The following is an 18955-nucleotide window of genomic DNA, read 5'->3' on the forward strand; positions in this document are numbered from 1 at the left end:
ACAATCTTTTTTTCTAAAAGGAATTTAATCTTCAGTACATTTTCATCCTGTTAATTCCTCTATTCTATATCTTATAACAATACTTAAATACCTTCTCACGGAAAGTAAAATTTCTTTAGCATCATAAATGAAAATAAGTTGGTCTTATCCATCATCAAGTCAACATTTTTTGAGTGACTAGAATATGCCAGACACTGTCAACAACTGAGGCTAAGGAAAGGATAAAAGTGCCTTTGACCAGTTTCAGTTCAGATGGAAAAAATGCTGCTTGGTTTAAAATAAAAATAGTATCAGAAGCAATGCATTTAGTGTACTGGGTGTCAAAATATACCTGATGTTGTGAGTTACTAAGAGGTAGGGACTTCTTTTTTCAGTAGCTGCCAAAGGCAGATTTTACCTGGCAGCAATAGCCTTCCTTCTTTTGTCTTCTGTCCTCCACTTTTGTTTTCCCTGCCTTTGTCCTTTGACAGTGGTTTGAGGAAGTCGCTTTTGTTTATTCAGAGGGCCTTTGGATCCCCTTGCCTTCTGTTCTCTCTTCCTAACCCATGTATTAGACTGTTCAAAAACAATTCTCTGTCTTATGTTAATCTTTGATGCTCTTATATATCCTTTCCCTTAGTTTGTGTGTTGATTAATAACACTATCTTAAACCTCTGATTAATAACACTATCTTAACCTCTGACCTCCTTTATTTAAAAATAATTTAGGTTATTTGGACATAAAATCGCAGTGCTTATGTTGACTTTTATGGTGCTAGTTTATAACTTCATCTCTACTGAATAATTGCTACTAGTATACCAACTTTCCTACTGGTTTCACCTTAAAGTTCAGAATAACTTGGAAATTGGAGATAAGATATGATTTAATTACCCCTTATCTTCTTATGAATGTAGTATGTTCATTTATTCACTATCTGTATTTTTAGCAACCTTGTGCATGTTATGCACTGTATATTTCTGGTAGAAATAACCATTGAACATAATAAAATTATATCCCTTATAAGGTTAAGCTCTCCGTTGTGAGGAAGAGCAAAGTCAATGAACTAAAGCAAAAATGGTATATTACACAGTAATGATAAGCTAAATATCCTATATAATAAAGAGCTAATATGTTAATTAGACCAAACAACAGAATGACCTTCTGGACGAAGCCAGGGCTGCGAGCACTGAGCCCCTTGCACGATTTCACTCATTGGGCCTCTAGTTACAGAATAAGGCAGGATAAAGGGACAGAAAGCAATGGAAATGAGAACTAGCTTATCTTTTATAATGAATAGTCAGGTGATTCCTCTCTAGAGAAGAGCTTGCCCTAGATCAGCGGTTCTCAACCTGTGGGTCGCGACCCATTTGGCGGTCGAACAACCCTTTCATAGGGGTCGCCTAAGACCATCCTGTGTATCAGGTATTTACATTACAATTCATAACAGTAGCAACATTACAGTTATGAAGTAGCAACGAAAATAATTTTATGGTTGGGTCACAACATAAGAAACTGTATTTAAAGGGCCAGAAGGTTGAGAACCACTGCCCAAGATGGACAAAAGGTAAATGTTTTGCAAAGAACTGTATCCAATCAGATTGAAGAACATTTCAGCAGAAGAAAGAATAAGAAATGAAGGTCTGGAAGTAGGCATTAGGGCACTTGTTTGTTGTATAAAAAAGAACTTGTGCAATTGAATATACAGTGGTAAGATCAGGCAGAAAATATCTGCCTGGAGTAAGGCAGATATTTCTACTATTTTTCCCCATTTTAGAGATGTGAATTTTATGTCTTTTCAAACACTGGCAAATGCTATATATTGTCATAGTTAGCATTGATTTTCCATGGAGAAGCATGGGATAATTTAAGCATAGCAATTAACATATATAATTCTCTTATGTAGTCATCACAATATCTCTGTGATATTCTTTGTTTAAAATCTTTATTGTTGAAAGTAATATATATGTCTCCTTTTACCCCATTGACCTCTTCTAACCTGCCCCTGCCCACTGCCCCCTACCTTCACTACATCACTGTGATACTAAGAATAAATGTCAGTAAATTTTCCAGGTGATAACACAAAGGAGTTAAGATTTGTCTAACATAAATGGATAAATGATACATTTGAATTTGTTGGAGACTCTTTGAATAGTCAATTAGTTCTTTTTATCACTGGTTTCTACTATTTATAAATATGTTCACAGAATCAAATTGTTATCATCGTTTAGCTTCATTAATGGTGATCCAGTAACTGAAAAATCCTTACTCCTCATTAAATGTAAGATGTAGAACACAAATTCAAGCTGGGGTAAAATGAGGTTTTCATACTAGAGCCCCAAATTAATGAATGAAGTCTGTGTGTGGGAAAATTTGCTTCTTTATAGTCTTAGAGTTCATCTGACAATATATCCTCATGTGGCATTTCAGTTTCGCCCTGCCAATTCAGTTACTTTCCAAAAGGAGTACTTGAGAAATAATGGCACATCTACACCAAGAAGGTAAATTTTGAGGCTTGAGACTGTCCCAAAAGTGCTGACCACCTGGTGGCAAAGAACAGAAATGTACTTTCTTCTAACTTCATCTATCCATCCATCCAACCATCCATCCGTCCGTCCATCTATCCATCCATCCATCCATCCATCCATCCACCCCTCCCATAGCAGAAACCATAGAGTTAGGTCATCAGAGCCAGGTTCTTATTGCAGGGTAATGACACTGGAAATAATGTAATCCAATGATATTTAACCTTCCTCAATTATATCAACCACTCTTCTACCTCAGAGGAGGCATATAGAGAAAGTCACAATGAAAAAGAGATTCAGAGTTATCCTTTTAATAATTCTTCCTTTCAAAAGTAAGGGGGCATGAGATTTGGAGTAATGATAATTCCTCTTTTTTTAAAAAAAAAAAACAACAACACATTTTTTCATATATATTTTATTGACTTTTTACAGAGAGAAAGGGAGAGGGATAGAGAGTTAGAAACATCAATGAGAGAGAAACATCGATCAGCTGCCTCCTGTACACCCCAACTAGGGATGTGCCCGCAACCAAGGTGCATGCCCTTGACCAGAATCGAACCTGGGACCTTTCAGTCCACAGGCCAATGTTCTGTCCACTGAGCCAAACTGGTTAGGACAATAATTCCTCTTAACATTACAGAGAACACAATTTCTTATTGACACCATCCACTGTATCTACCCTTTGATAATTGTACCATATATGTGTAATAAAATTTGACATTCAAGGAAAATAATAGTTGAAGAGAGTCAGATGTCTGAATGACATAGAGATACAATTAGAGATACAATATAATAATAATTTAGATTCAGAAGATCAGCTGTATTAGCTATCTATTTCTGCATATCAAATTAACCCAAAACTAGTGGCATAAACAGCAATCTCTGTTATCCCAGTTTCTGTTTTTGTAGGAACCTGGGCATGGCTCAGCCAGGTCCTGTGGCTCAGGGTCTCTCATCAACTTCAATCAAAGTGCCAGCTGGGGTGACAGTCACTTTGAATCTTGGCTGGAGGAGAATCTGCTTCCAGCTCACTTACCTGGCTGTTGGCAGGACTCGTTTCACATGCTGTCACAATAGGCCTCAATTATTTGCTGCCTATTGGCCAGAAATTGCCTTTCATTTTGTGCCAACTGGTCTGCACAGGTACCTCACAATATGGTGGCTTGCTTTATCAGGGCAAGCCAGTAAAGAAAGGGAGAGAAAGGAGGATATTAAACCACTTTTCATCCTCCAAAGAACAAGGCTGTTTTAACATGGTGTAAGCATGGCAGGGTATGTATATGCAAGCATGTTAAAAGCATAAGATTCTGTGTAAACAGAAATCACCATTTCTGTTCTTGCTGTAGGCAGTAGTATATTTGAAATAATAATCTATTTGTGGTATTATTAAAGTAACATTTATGTTATGAGATTTGAATAAGACCTTACAAAGCTATATTTTAGAGTAGCAGAAGCTAAAGATAAAACCATAACTTTTGAAAAAAATAAGTAGGTTTTTAAAAAAATATATTTTATTGATATTTTACAGAGAGGAAAGGAGGGGGATAGAGAGTTAGAAGCATTGATGAGAGAGAAACATCCATCAGGATGCACCCGCAACAAGGTACATGCCCTTGACTGGAGTGGAACCTGGGACCCCTCAGTTCACAGGCCAACTCTCTATTCACTGAGCAAAAACAGTTAGGGCAATAAGTAGGTTTTAAAGTAAAATATTCAGTAGAGTGAAGGAAACATTTCATTTCACAACTATTTTTGAGCACCTTTGCAGTGCTAATCAAACTAAATGTGGCTCAGTTGTAGATCTAAAGTGAGTTTAATTTTCCTTATGCATTAGGAATGCATTTGGGGGGAATTAAGGCTTTGAGGAATACTAGAATTAACCTAATGCAAACTTCATGTGTTGTAAATGTGGAGAAAGGCAGAGTTAAACGTTTACCTAGATCTTTTACAACAAAGGAGCCTCAGAGTCATCCCTAGAATACAGGCCTCTCATATGTAAGCCAATATTTTTGCAAGAAAGGCAGTTGTTTTTCCTCCTAGATTTTTCCTCTGTTCAATATTTTATTTCTAATAGCAAACAAAATAAATAGTTGTACAAGAGCAATGCTTGAAGTGGAGTGAACATTTTATTCTAACACCAAAGACTCAGAGGTTTTTCAGGAGGTGTGTGTGCGTTGTGTGTGTGTGTGTGTGTGTGTGTGTGTGTGTGTGTGTGTCCTTATATCTTCTAAAAAAATTTTTATCATACATTGCCGAAACCGGTTTTGCTCAGTGGATAGAGCGTCGGCCTGCAGACTGAAAGGTCCCAGGTTCGATTCCGGTCAAGGGCATGTACCTCGGTTGCGGGCACATCCCCAGTAGGAGATGTGCAGGAGGCGGCTGATCGATGTTTCTCTCCCATCGATGTTTCTAACTCTCTATCTCTCTCTCCCTTCCTCTCTGTAAAAAATCAATAAAATATATTTAAAAAAAATTTTTATCATACATAAATGAAAACATTGTACTGAAAGGTATTGAAACCTTTGGCATTAAAGTAAGGCATTATTTGTTATAGATATCACAAGGGGAAATTATATATATATAATTATAATTATAATTATATATATATAATATATATATATATATATATATATATATATATATACACAATCTTTTTTTACTTGCACAAAATTCCTTCATGAGAGCCAAGAACAAACATATTTATTATTTATAATTGCTATTTATAAAGGATTTGGTAGGATGCATGAATGATTTCCAGGATAATAGCATATATCAGTGTCGGTATTTGAATGCTGGTTTGAAACTGGTTTCTTCTAGGTAGAATTCAAATAAGGAGCTTTAAATGATAGTGATAAGCTTGGCCTGATACCTGACCAAATAAATGGAATCTCTGGGTTCCATTCAAAGCAGCAAGATTTAAAAAATAAATAAATACTCACCTGAGGATATTTTTCCCATTGATTTCTAGAGATACTGGAAGGGAGGGAGGAAGAGGAGAGGAAGAGAGAGAGAGAGAGAGAGAGAGAGAGAGAGAGAGAGAGAGAGAAAGAGAGAGAGACTGATGTGAGAGAGACACATTAGTTGGTTGCCTCCCATACCAAAATATGTGCCCTTTACCAGAAATCAAACCCTAAACCCTTCGGTCTGTAAGCCGATGCTCTAATCATTGAGCAACCTGCCAGGGCTTAACATTTTTTTTAGGTGATTAGCACACAGCTAGGGTTGAGTACTCTGAAGTTATAATAAAGAAGAAGATATTAATGTGAATTTCAGATTTGGGTGCATACACTGAAACTGCCAAGTTCAAGCACTCAAAAAAAGGATGACATCTTCAGTCTTAAAATACTGATATTTACAGTTACTTTCTGCTTTGGTTATTTTGGGCTAATGCTCTTAAAGGTTTTAAGAGTTGCAACATCAAGTTATCAAATTAATGATGTGTCAACACCTGCTAACATGAAATAGGTGTTATGTTTCAAACAGCTAATGCTAGATTAATGTCATTTTAATCACAAGAAGTTCAAAATCCATTTCAATGTTAATCAGCAGTTGAAAGAATAGATTAGTAATACAGTGAATGCCATTGCCCTTTCAAGCATTTCTCTTAGGTGATGCTCCCTGCTGATGTGAATAAGGTTGGGAGGCTGCGATACCATAAAGCAGGGATATTAGATTAAACAAAAGAAAGAAAAAAGATCCAGAAGAAGGAAAAGTTAAGAGACTAATACATTTATTTTGGCCTATAATAAGTGATCACTTCACCCTGGCAGTGTAGCTCAGTTTGTTAGAGCGTCCGCCCCATATGCCAAGGTTGTGACGCCATCCCATGTCAGGATGCATACAAGAAGCAACCGATGAATGCATAAATGGGTGGTACTACAAGCTGAGGTTTCTCTCTCTTTCTCAAATCAATCAATAATGATAATAATAAAAAATATTTAAAAAGAAAGAAAAAGATCCTGAAGAAGAAAAGTTAAAACAGACTTAATGATTTTATTTGCCTACAATAAATTATCACTTTAGCAATAGGGTGAATATATTACTTTTTAGAATAAAAATTTATTTCACATTAAAAAGTAGACATTGACTTTAGACATTTTAAGATTTATGACATTTGCGTTAATTTTAATGTAAACTTCTTAAACTCAAAATTATTTTAACCACTATGACTTGATATAATTTTAGACTAGTATTGCTGCATTATTACAGTAACCTATCAATGGAAAGAAGGCAGCATCACAATAATATTTCTAAAAAAATATGGTCTTTTACTCTGATTCAAAGGTGATATGAAAAGAACCCAAATCATGTTTCCTTTTACTACAGATGTCTTATTCATTTCCTGAGTATGTTTGGAAATGATGAATTCTGTAATTATAGTTATTTTGTTCATCCAAAAAACATTTTCTATGGAGAGAAATTCAGATCAATATGAGATTTTTAGTTGAAGAAAGATATTTAAAAACTTGATTGAGAATAGAATATTTTTGCATATTTCTGTACTGTAAGAAGGTTTAGCAAAAAAAGATAAAAATATTTTAATGTCTATTTTAATGTGTTTATTTCACTTAGCATTCTAGTGTAAAGCCATGTATTTTAGATAATAAATTCAAATATAGATTAGAAATGGAATTGCTATCATAAATGATTTGTTTCTTAAAGTAAATAAAATAAAGGGTGTCCCAAAAAATGTATGCACACTTTAACAGCTGATAGATCAAGTTTGAAATGAAATGTTTTTAATAAATACTGCCTTTATAATTATTAAAAGTGTGGACACCCAAAGTATCCTCAATATACTATATATTGAGGATATCAGCTGTGTAGATATGCACGTAGATGAAATGCAGCATAGTCCCTCATTTCAGCAATATATCCTTACTTATTTTAAGCCAGAGTTTATATATTACTAGTCTTGGGTTCTTGATTCATTTCCTTTAATGTGCATCACTTTTGAGCAATGTTTTCTTGCTGCTGTTGTTGTGCCAGATTTAAGAGCAAATGAGAATATGATTAACAGGAATTGTCACACATATTTTAATCCATTCCCAGGTTTATTTATTATTATTTTTCCTTTTTATTGAATTTATTGGGGTGACATTGGTTAATAAAATTATACAGGTTTCAGGTGCACAATTCCACTACACAATATCTGTACACTGTATTGTGTGTTCTTCACCCCAAGTCAAGTCTCCACCCATCAGTCATCAAACATTAAATCATGTGACGGCCATGACCTTGTTTTAACCCTTGTAGGAAAGCTACATTTTATGGCATGGCCTTCTTTATTAGAAAGAAATTATCTCATTTTTATCATTTAATGATTGACCAACTTTCTATTGGCTTTTCCATCCTAATGTCTGAATATATTGACTTTTTCTATTTGCTTTCATTCTTGGTTGCAAAATAGACAATTCTTTGCTTCTTTACAAGTTTCTAGTATGCCTTGTCAAACACAGCTAACAGCAAAAAACACATGCAACTAAGAAACCATTTTTAACCTCTTATCAACCACAACCCTAGATAAATTATCAGTGTTCTATGTCTTCCAATTTCTTGCTCGTGTATTTAGTACTGAATATTTTTCACCACTAATACAGACCCTGGCCCAGTTTTATTTCCTCACTGCCCACTGCATGAGTCCTAAAATAATGCCACATATATTTTATTTCAATTTTTGAGATAGCTCATAAATTAACTACTCATAGTTAACCAATTTCCATTTCAGACAGGATGAGCTAAATAAATTATACTGTTTGGACAAAAAAAAAAACAACACACAAAATCTATATTTTTTATTATGGACTTAATTTCTAGAGAAATTTTAGATTTACAGAAATTTGAACAGAAAATACAGAAAGTTGGAGTTTCTCTTACTAACATCTTCTATTAGTGTTGTACATTCCTTATAAATGATGAACTAAAATTAATGTCATTATTAGTTAAAATCTCTAGTTTTCATTAGGATTTGGATTTTTGTTTTGTACAGTTCTGTAGGTTTTGACAACTATACCATGCCATATATCTGTCATTATAATATCAGACAGAATAGTTTTACTGCCCTAAAAATCCTCTGTGCTCTATCTATTTTTCTTCCTGTCATTTGTTCAAGCCCCTGGCAACCACTGATCTTTTTATATTGTCTCTAAAATTCTGCCTTTCCAAAGGTTACATACTTAGAATCCTACAGTATGTAGCCTTTGCAGATTGGGTTCTTTCATTAGCCAATATGCATTTAAGTTTCTTCATGTCTTTTCACAACGTGATAGTTTATTTTATTGTTGAATATTGTTAAATAATGGTGGTAGCTATATATAGTATCAGAATGAATCTTGAAAGTTTTAGTTTGTCTTTCAGTTTCAAGATTTTATAAAATTAAAGCAGTAAATAAAACAATAGCAAAAATATTGTCAAACTTTTTGAATACTCTGGTGGTCATTACACAAATAACCATAATTCAACTACTCTGAGCCAAGAGTATAATATGTCACCAGGGACAATTATGACAAATTAATTACATAGTAGAATATAATTCTATAATGAAGAATAATTATTTTATTCTTGTGGTTTATGACTCAGTATTAGCTCATGAAGTGGGACTCTATTAAGTGAAAAAGTGATCTTTTGGTTTCTTGAATAATAAAAATCTAGTTTAGAGTAATATCTCATGTATTTTAAAATATATATTTTATTAATTTTTACAGAAAGGAAGGGAGAAGGATAGAGAGTTAGAAACATTGATGAGAGAGAAACATCAATCAGCTGCTTCCTGCACGACCCTCACTTGGATGTGCCCCCAATCAAGGTACATGCCCTTGACCAGAATCAAACCTGGGACCTTTCAGTCCGCAGGCTGATGCTCTATCCACTGAGCCAAACCAGTTAGGGCTATTTCATGTATTTTAAAAAGATATATGAAAATGTAACTATAATTATTTAGTGGCACTTTAGTAGAAAACTTTAACTTTGCATTGAAATATGTTCCTTTCTTTTATCCATAGTAAAAAATTATATTTACAATTTAAAAAGATAGTTATTGAAGAGTTGCCAAACTAATTTAATAAAAAATAACTATTCCACTATGAATTACTTTGCTCAGTAAATAAATATTTAACACAATTTTGAAATGTAGAAGAGGAAGCTCTCTGAGAAGCTAATTTTCATTTCCTGAAGTTAAGAAAATCTAAGTGATTATCAATTATGTTATTCTTGTTGTTCTTGCCAAAATATCCAGTATTTGTAACAGCACTGCTGGCCTGGAAATCCCAGAAATATGTATATGCACACTTCATTCATATGATTTTGAGCATTCTGCTTCTTTTGTTTAGTGTTTGTAAGAGAATATTATCTCCAAATATATTTTGTTTTCCACCAGGGTACACTGATCATTATATATTCTAGCATTTATCCTTTCTTCTCATGGTGTTAGGTGGTGGCATATGTATTAAATGTATTTTATTTAATAGACAGAGAGAAGAAATTTTATATACCACATTCAAATTTGGATTGCTATCTCTTCCTCTCACAATCCTCCAGTTTCTATCTTTATGCCTCTGCTGATATTTTGTGGGCCATGTGTCAGGAGATTAGCTTCACAGATGAACAAGCTGACAAGGTATCTCTTCCTAATGGCAATATTGGATTTTGTAATATAGTTAAAATGAAATAATATTGAAAGTTGAGTAATACATTTTCAGTGTTAATTCACTGAGAATTTGGATTTTTTTTTTTATACAACACCTAGCATGATGTACCCAAAGCTTATATAACCTCATTTAATGTATGTAAGATTTTATATACGGTGTAATAGAATATAAATTATTCAGTTGTTTAAGAGATATAATAGAAATTGAATTTTAGTATTATGATATTTAAGGAAAGCATAATGAGTGCAAAAATATCTAGGTTTTATAATGTAATGCATTTTTATTTAAAACTATAATAAAAATGCATGTTACTTTATAACTAAAGTATTACCTATATTTGTTATATAAACAAACTCTGCAGACATTGTACTCTGATAAAAATTCTCAATATGTGTAACTGATTGAATTTGCTGGTCTGCTTAAATTTTAACTAAAGGACAGGTCATTTTAAGAATTATATAAAATATCCCCAGCTAGTGTGACTCAGTTGGTTGGGTGTAGTCCCATGCACTGAACAGTTGCTGATTTGATTCCAGGTCAGGGCACATGCCCATCATTGGGGGACTGATCCCCAGCTGCTGGCTGGAGGCAGCTGATTGATGTTTCTTTCTCACATAGGTTTTTCTCTCTCTAACTCTCTCTCTTCCTGTCTTTTGAAAAACTTTATCTTAATCCTATAATTTTAATAAATTAAATAGTTATATGCAATCTTAGAAACACTTCTGGTGGTATTTCAGTTTAACATCTTCCATACTATTTATAAAGCCTGAATTTAAGAAATGATTTACTTTATTATTTATGGATTTTATATAATTTGAGTGTTTGCTGTGAGAAATAGTAAGGTTCCCATGCATTGTATGTTTAGAAATGAATCAGAGATAGGTGAAAACAATGTTTTTAATGGCAGCAAAGCTTTAGCCATTTCATTAGTTTTTTGTTTTGTTTTTCAGTTGAATTTGTAAATGTGCTTTTTAGTCACAGTAATTCTGCATGTGTAGTTCTCATCAACGAAAAAATTATACTTTTAATTTTATGATTTTACTTTGTTTATAGAAAAAATACCAGCATAGTTGTGCACCTACTCCAGGCCATAATGCTATGATTGTTCAATGAATATTCATTAATGCAGTGTAATCTCTTCAGCCACATATAATGTGTCATATATATAATACTAGAGGCCCAGTGCACAAAATAGTGTATGGGTAGGTCCATAGACCCGGCCAGTGATCAGGGCTGGTCTGTGGGGCAACTGGTTGAGTGATCGGAGACCCCTGCTCACACCCGACTTGGCTGGCCTGGTGCTGCCCGCCCGCTGGCCCCGCCCACCACTGCTGCTGCTGGTCGCCTCTCTCTGCGGGGCAACTAGTGGAGCAATCAGGGAGAAGAGGGGCCCCACCCACATCCAACTTGGCTGGCCTGGGGCCTGTGGGTTGGGGGCAGCTTCTGCGTTGAACGCCTGCCGCCTTGTAGTCTGTGCGTGTCATAGAAACTGGTTGTTCCTCCAGTCATTCCGCAGTTTGGTCAATTTATATATTAGGCTTTTATTATAGGTTTGCTCCATACATGTAATCAATTATAAATGCTATGCATACAATCTTGTTTTAAAGAACTTATGAAAAGTACTTAGTTAATCATTTCTATCGTCAATTTTGTGGTGAGCAGGCCAAATTATATTTGTGTCTTAATTAGATGAGGGAAGAGACAGATGTGCTTTGATTTAAAAATAACACTCTCCATGGGGGGGGGGGTGGAGGATCAATTATCAGATAATTGGACATATTTCTATCACTGGAATGACTCTAAAAATTGATTTGTTTTACTCAGGGACTGTTAAAATAAACATTCTTCAAGATTAAATATCAGCCAAAATTATATTTTGTAAAGGAACCAAGATGGCACTATAGGTAAACATCTGTACTCGCTGCCTCCCACAACCACATAAAAATTACAACTAAAATACAGACCAATGCAGAGATGTATATAAGAGCTTTTGTTTTCACACTTTACTATGAATATGAAGCCTAATTAGAATATTGTCTCTTTTTCTATTTGAATGTGTCAGTTTTCATATTATGACTTTCACACCTGTATTGGCTAAGATTAAACAGCCATGTCATCTGAGACCACCCGGCAACTAAACTGTGAAAATTAATTTCAATTTCACCTAAGCTCAACCCCATGCTGTTTTCCTATTACTCCCATACCAGGATACCTGTGAATTTCACCTACCAATGGTTTATTTATTTTTATAGACAATACTCTAAAGATTTGTAGTGACAAACTCCATTTCATATTTCCATACAACATTAATAAACATTTTTTGATGGAAGGATATTATGACATTATTAATTATTATTTCTTATTGACAAATATCAAACTGAAACCTCCTAACGATAAATATTAAATTCTTAAAAGCATTTATGCTGGCTGGCAATATGCTTGGTAATATCATATAATAAACATGATAATGATTTATTTATGTAGTATTTTTTAAAAAGTGTTAGCATAAAGTAAAAATTGATAAAATTTAAAAGAGATAGAAAACTCTACAGTCACAGAGATTTAATAAATATCCTTTTATTATTGACAGAACAAAACCAGACAATGGCATTACAAGGTAACTTTAGCCCAACATAAGTATGTATGTATGTATGTTTGTATTTGCATATGTGTGTGTTTATACACGCATACATATATGTGAGCATACCTATAACATTTTTTATAAAGTATTAGCATTTAGAACCCACATGTGAATAAAAATAATATTACATAATGACCAAGTAAAGCTTATCCCTGGAATTCAAGACTGTTTTAACTTTGAAAAACAGTCAATGCTATCCATCATATTAATGAATCAGAAAATGCAATCATTCCATTACATGCAAATAAATATGATAAAATTCAACCATATTTATTATAAGAATTCCTAGAAAACTGAGATAAAAAAAGAACTCCCTCAATCTCATAAATTGTAGCTTAAAAAAATAGAGCTAACATTACACTTACTGACAAATATAAAACACTTCCCCTAGAAGTTTAGGAACAAGTCAAGGAAGAATATCTTCATCATTTCTAGTCAATGTTGTACCATGGTCCTAGACAATGATATAAATCAGGGAGGGAGGAGAGGAAGTGATGGAAAGAAGAGAATACAAGAGAACAAGAGAGAATGAGGAAGCAGGGAGAGAGAATGGAAAAGAGAATGGGAGACAGAACATGTCAATTGGAATAAACCTAATTTATGTGTACAGGATATGATCAAGTGGGAAATCCTACGAAATCTATAAAAAATATATTTAATCAGCTCTGGTATTAGTTTAGCAGGTCATACAATGCTAGATGAATATACAAAAACAATTATATACACAAACAATTGGATATTAAAAGTTTTGTGTTTTTTTTTTTTTAAACTAACACCTAAGTAGATTTTAATGAAAAATATTTAGGAGTAAATTTATATATGTGCAAGATTTTCAAACTGAAAACAACAAAATACTGTTGAGTAAAAGTAACAAATACCAAAATAATCCAAGAGGTAGATCTTATTATTTAATTGGAAGTTTCAGTATTGTGAAGATATAATTTATTCTCATAGCAACCTATAGAATCTTTGAAATGCCAATCAAAATCTTAGCTAAACTCTGTAGAGATCAAGGTTATTTCAAAATTTATTTAGAAATTCTAAGGATGTAGTATAGATAAAACAATTTTGAAAATGAAGGACAGATTTAGAGAACTAATACCTAATTCACTAGCCTACTATAAAACTACAGTAATCAAGACAGTGTAGTTATGGTATAAGTTCTGACATGGATCAATGGAACAAAATAAAATTTTAGAAATAGATCATACTTACACAGTGGATTGATTGTAATCAAATGTGTAGAAGTAACTTAATGAGAGGAAGGCTACACTTTTAACAATATGTACATGTAAAGGAACTCAGTATCACTCGTCATAAGCTTAATTCAAATTAAAACTATATTGAAATACCACTATAATCTCACTAGAATGCCCCAAATTGAAGAGAGGAGCAATAATGAGTGTTGATGAGCATGGGAAGAAACTGTAATCCTTTGGAAAATAGTTCAGAAGTTTCTTTTAACATTAACTATATACCTACCATACAACCTACTAAACCTACTCCTAGATATTTATTCAGAAAAAATGAAAACATATGCCCATGAAAATGAGTACATACTAAATGATTCTATTGATACAAAAGTCTTAAACTACCAAAACTAATCTGTAGGGATAGAAATGAGATCATTGGTGTCTTGGGCCTAGGGATTTGTAGAGGTGGTGTGGAGAATGGACCAGAGGGAATTAATTATTTGGTTAATGGAATTATTTTGTTAGTTTTGGTGCTGGTTACTTGGGTATGTGCATCTGTTGCAATCACATGTATATATACTTAGTGTGGGTTCATTTGACTCAGATAGTATGGTACAATATGTATGAAATATCAAAATAAAACCATATCTCAATGAAGAATTTCAATGGAATCAGTTTCATAACCCTTCATAAGCAAATTTTCTTATACCAGAAGGGAATGAAAAAACTAAAAGAATGACAAGTAACCAAGGATTTTGTTTGGCAGGTTATTTAAAGAAAATTGTTCTTGTACTGTAAACCCTCTTCCTACTACCACAATCATACACTAAAGGGAGAATGAGTGTGAGAGTTCCTGTCTTTAAACATAAGTGAGATGGACTACTTGGAGAGCTTAGTTAGATGTTGTTATGGAGTAAATTGTATCATCCGAAAATATATGTTGAAGTCCTAATCCCAGGCACTGATACATGTTACCTTATTTAAAACTAGTAGCTCAATGCACAAAGATTCATGCAAGAATGAGCCTTCCTTCCCGTGGCTGCCGGCACCACCTTCACTCTGGCCCGGAGCTACCTTTCTGCCTTCGATCTGGCCCAGAGCTGCCTTTTCGCCTTTACACGCTACCCGGAGGCCCAGAGTGACTGGGCTGTGCAAAATGCCTGTGGCATTGCCATGGCACCTGGGCATGCAAATCAACCCACCATCTTTGATGGGTTAATTTGCATACTCATTCCTGATCGGCTATTGGATATCATGAAGGTACAGTCAATTTGCATCTTTCTCTTTTATTAGTATAGATTAAGTCTTTGCAGATGAGGCCATTAAGGTGGACTCTAATTTAATGACTGGTGTTCATATAAGATGAGAATGGACATATAGTCCCAGGAAGGGGGAGTGTGATGTGATGACAGGCAGAGTTTGAAGAGCTGTGGTTGTAACCCTAGGGATTCTAAGCGTAGCTGGCAGGCCACCTGAAGCTAGGAAGAGGCAAGAAAGGAATCTCTCTAATGGTTTCGGAAGGAGCAGGGCCCTGCCAACACCTTGATTTCAGAATTCTAGCTTTCAGAGCAACGAGACAGTAATATTGTTCTAAGCCACCCAGTTCATGGTAATTTTGTTAACATCTGCATTCATTTCCTAGGGCTGATTTTTCATTAATCAAGATTATGACTGATAGGGAACAGAATACGCCACCCTAAAATGTGCCACTTGGGCATTTTAATTGTGTTGAGCTTAAAAGCCATTGAGACCCAGCATACACAGGAAAAGCTTTTAACTTCTCTCTTACCCGCCTAAAAGAATTAAGATAGGAGGTGTGTACCAGGAAGAAAACTATTACCAGAGATAGCTTTTTATATCAGAAAGACTTACTTACATGGCATGGCAAACACTAGTTCACCAAACATTTGCTCTTCTCATCTTCTTGGGAATTGTTTTCCTTCACCTTTGAAACCCAGACCCCTAGCCCTTCTTCTTAGCTCTGGACATTATATAAGCCTCAATCACATGACTACCTTTGAGTTTTCCTGTCTTTGTGAGTTTCCCTTTCATATGTGATTAAATTTATTTCTTTTTTTCTTGATAATCTCTTTTATGCCAATTTGATTATTGGACCAGCAAAAGAACCTATAAGGAAAGTTAAAAACATTTTTCACCCCTATACTATTACAGAGGAAATTGAAAAGGATGAAGTGTTTGTTTAGCTGTTCCAATGATTAACATAAGTGATAAGTTGATTCTATTTTGTATTTAGGCTTTACTCATATTTTTTCAGGCCAATGATTGTGTTAATGTTTCCTGGACCACATGTAGTTTATTTGGGTGAAATCCAGGATGGAGTTAAGTCCCAACCAAGTCAAAAGAATTGTCTTTAGGGAAGACTTAGAAATTGCATACAGTGGATTGCTGGAAAGCCAGGATTTAGAAATTAATTGCCAACTGAAGGAACATAAAGGTCAACATCAAATCAATGGAGATTTAGTTGATGGATCCTGAATGGGTAGATGAGAGAAGGCGTACACTTAAAATATTTGCCAAGTAAATAATCCAGTATTTCATGAGAGAAGACACTTAAGTAGAAATTTTTCTATATCCTCTACCTTTTTCATTTTTTCCTGTAACTCTGGAGAGGTCAGAAGCAGCAGCTAGTGAGTGGCGAATAAAGATAGCACACACACACACAAATTAAGTCTGCAATTATTTGCTCTTCTTAAATGTCTGAGGGCCTCCCTCTAACCTGCATGAAATAGTCAAAGGAAGAAAAACAAAAGTCTTCAATTTAGATTGAAGTGCTGAGTAATAATTGGCATTCATATAAGAATATTTCTAAATCAAAGCTGTGTTTTCTGACATAAGTAATTTAGGATACTCTATTATTTAAGAGGGTCCTGGAAAATCATGGGATTTGCCCAAGTTTTATGCAGGGGCAAAGGAGGTACCTACAGAATAGTTTTAATGAATATAGTAGACTAAAAGTATAGTTTCTGCTATGATTACCTCCCATGGGCCCTAATTGTTTAAATACAAGTCTTAGAGACAGAGATGAAAAGTTAAATGAAGTCAGGCCTTTCTTTCCTGATCATTATATCATAAGACATCTTGTGAAAATTACATACTAGATCAGTGATGGCGAACCTTTTGAGCTGGGCGTGTCAGCATTTTGAAAAACCCTAACTTAACTCTGGTGCTGTGTCACACATAGAAATTTTTTGATATTTGCAACTATAGTAAAACAAAGACTTATATTTTTGATATTTATTTTATATACTTAAATGCCATTTAACAAAGAAAAATCAACCAAAAAAAATGAGTTCGCGTGTCACCTCTGACATGCGTGTCATAGGTTCGCCATCACTGTACTAGATGGTGATTTTCAACCCCATCAGATACTTTCTCCAGAGAAATTTAAGTCAAAGAGGCAAAGAAGGAAACTGAATGGAATGCTGCCTTTTAAGAAATATATAGGAAAGGCAATGCAGAAGTCAAAAAGTAATCGCAGTTCTTAGTAAGCAGAATCTGAGCAGTACAGAGAGGAGAGTTAGTAATAGTATTTAACATACCTGAAAAGTCTGGAATGGCCCTGTGTCTAAATAGAACAAGTAGCAGCACATTTCTAAATTCAACAAAGTTCTGAATACCTGAGTTCCTTTGGGACAAAGGAATTGTCATCATATTTTGAATAACAAGGAACAATAAACACTGTCAGGAGACTTAGGGTGTGTTACCAAGGAAGAATGTTTCTTTCTTAACCCTGATATGTTTTCTTAATATCAGCTCTCATTTTTAGAGATAATCTCAAGAAAAGGCCTACTTTTCCTATATTTTGAATACAGAACTTAACCACTTACTAATGAGAAATATATAACCAACATGTTCATATTGGTTATCAAAATAATTTGACCAACTATCTCACTCTGCACAAGAAAATAATATTTCTAAACACACATGTCTTTAGCAATGATAATGGCTGCATAATATCAAAATTTCAATGTGCCATCATTTAATTAACTGTTTACATTTTGATGAATATTTAAAATGTTTCCAATTCATGCTATTGTCAACAATTGTTCATACATACATACTGTGTAAATTTTTATGCTGTCACTTTTTTAATGAGATATATATATATGTGTGTGTGTGTGTATATATATATATATATATATATATATATATATATATCCTATCTAATAAAAGAGAAACATGGTAATTAGCCATACGTCCGCTACCCTTCCCATTGGCTAATCAGGGCGATATGCAAATTAACTGCCAGCCAAGATGGCGGCCAGCAGCCAGGCTACTGACAGGAACAGGTGCTTGCTTGCTTCAGTGACGGAGGACTCCAACGTTCCCCGCCTTCCACTGCTGGGCTCTGAGCTGCTAAGAAACATTGTTAAAAATATAGAAGCTAAACAAAACCCCAGAAACCTTTTTTCAGTCAGCCGGGATCTCAGAGCTGGAGTCGCAACAAAGTTTCAAATACAAAAAGTAAACAAAGCCAGAAACCTTCTTTCAGCAGCAAGGTCTCACAGCTAAAGCTGGCTCTCAGCTCCAGTGACAGCCATAAATCCAGGAATAAAAAAAAAAAAAAAGGAAAAAAGGAGTGGTTGGAAGCTTCAGTCACCCGCCAGCCTGAAAACAGCCCTCAGCCCCTCACCCAGGCTGGCCAGGCATCCCAGTGGGGAACCCGACCCAGAAGGGGGTGTGACCAAATGCAAAAAGCCATCATCGCCTCATCCAGGCTGGCCAGGCACCCAAGCGGGACCCCCACCCTGATCCAGGACACCCTTCAGGGCAAACCAGCCTGCCCCCACCCATGCACCAGGCCTCTATCCTATATAGTAAAAGGGTAATATGCCTCCCAGCACCGGGATCAGCAGAGCCTCGAGGCCTCCTGGCCCCTGGAGCAGCGTGACAGGGGGCAGCACCCACACCCCTGATCGCCCTGCGGCTCTGTGTGTGACAGGGGGTGTGGCC

The sequence above is a fragment of the Myotis nattereri genome, assembly GCF_964212035.1.
Source record: "Myotis nattereri genome assembly, chromosome: 2".
Taxonomy (NCBI): domain Eukaryota; kingdom Metazoa; phylum Chordata; class Mammalia; order Chiroptera; family Vespertilionidae; genus Myotis; species Myotis nattereri.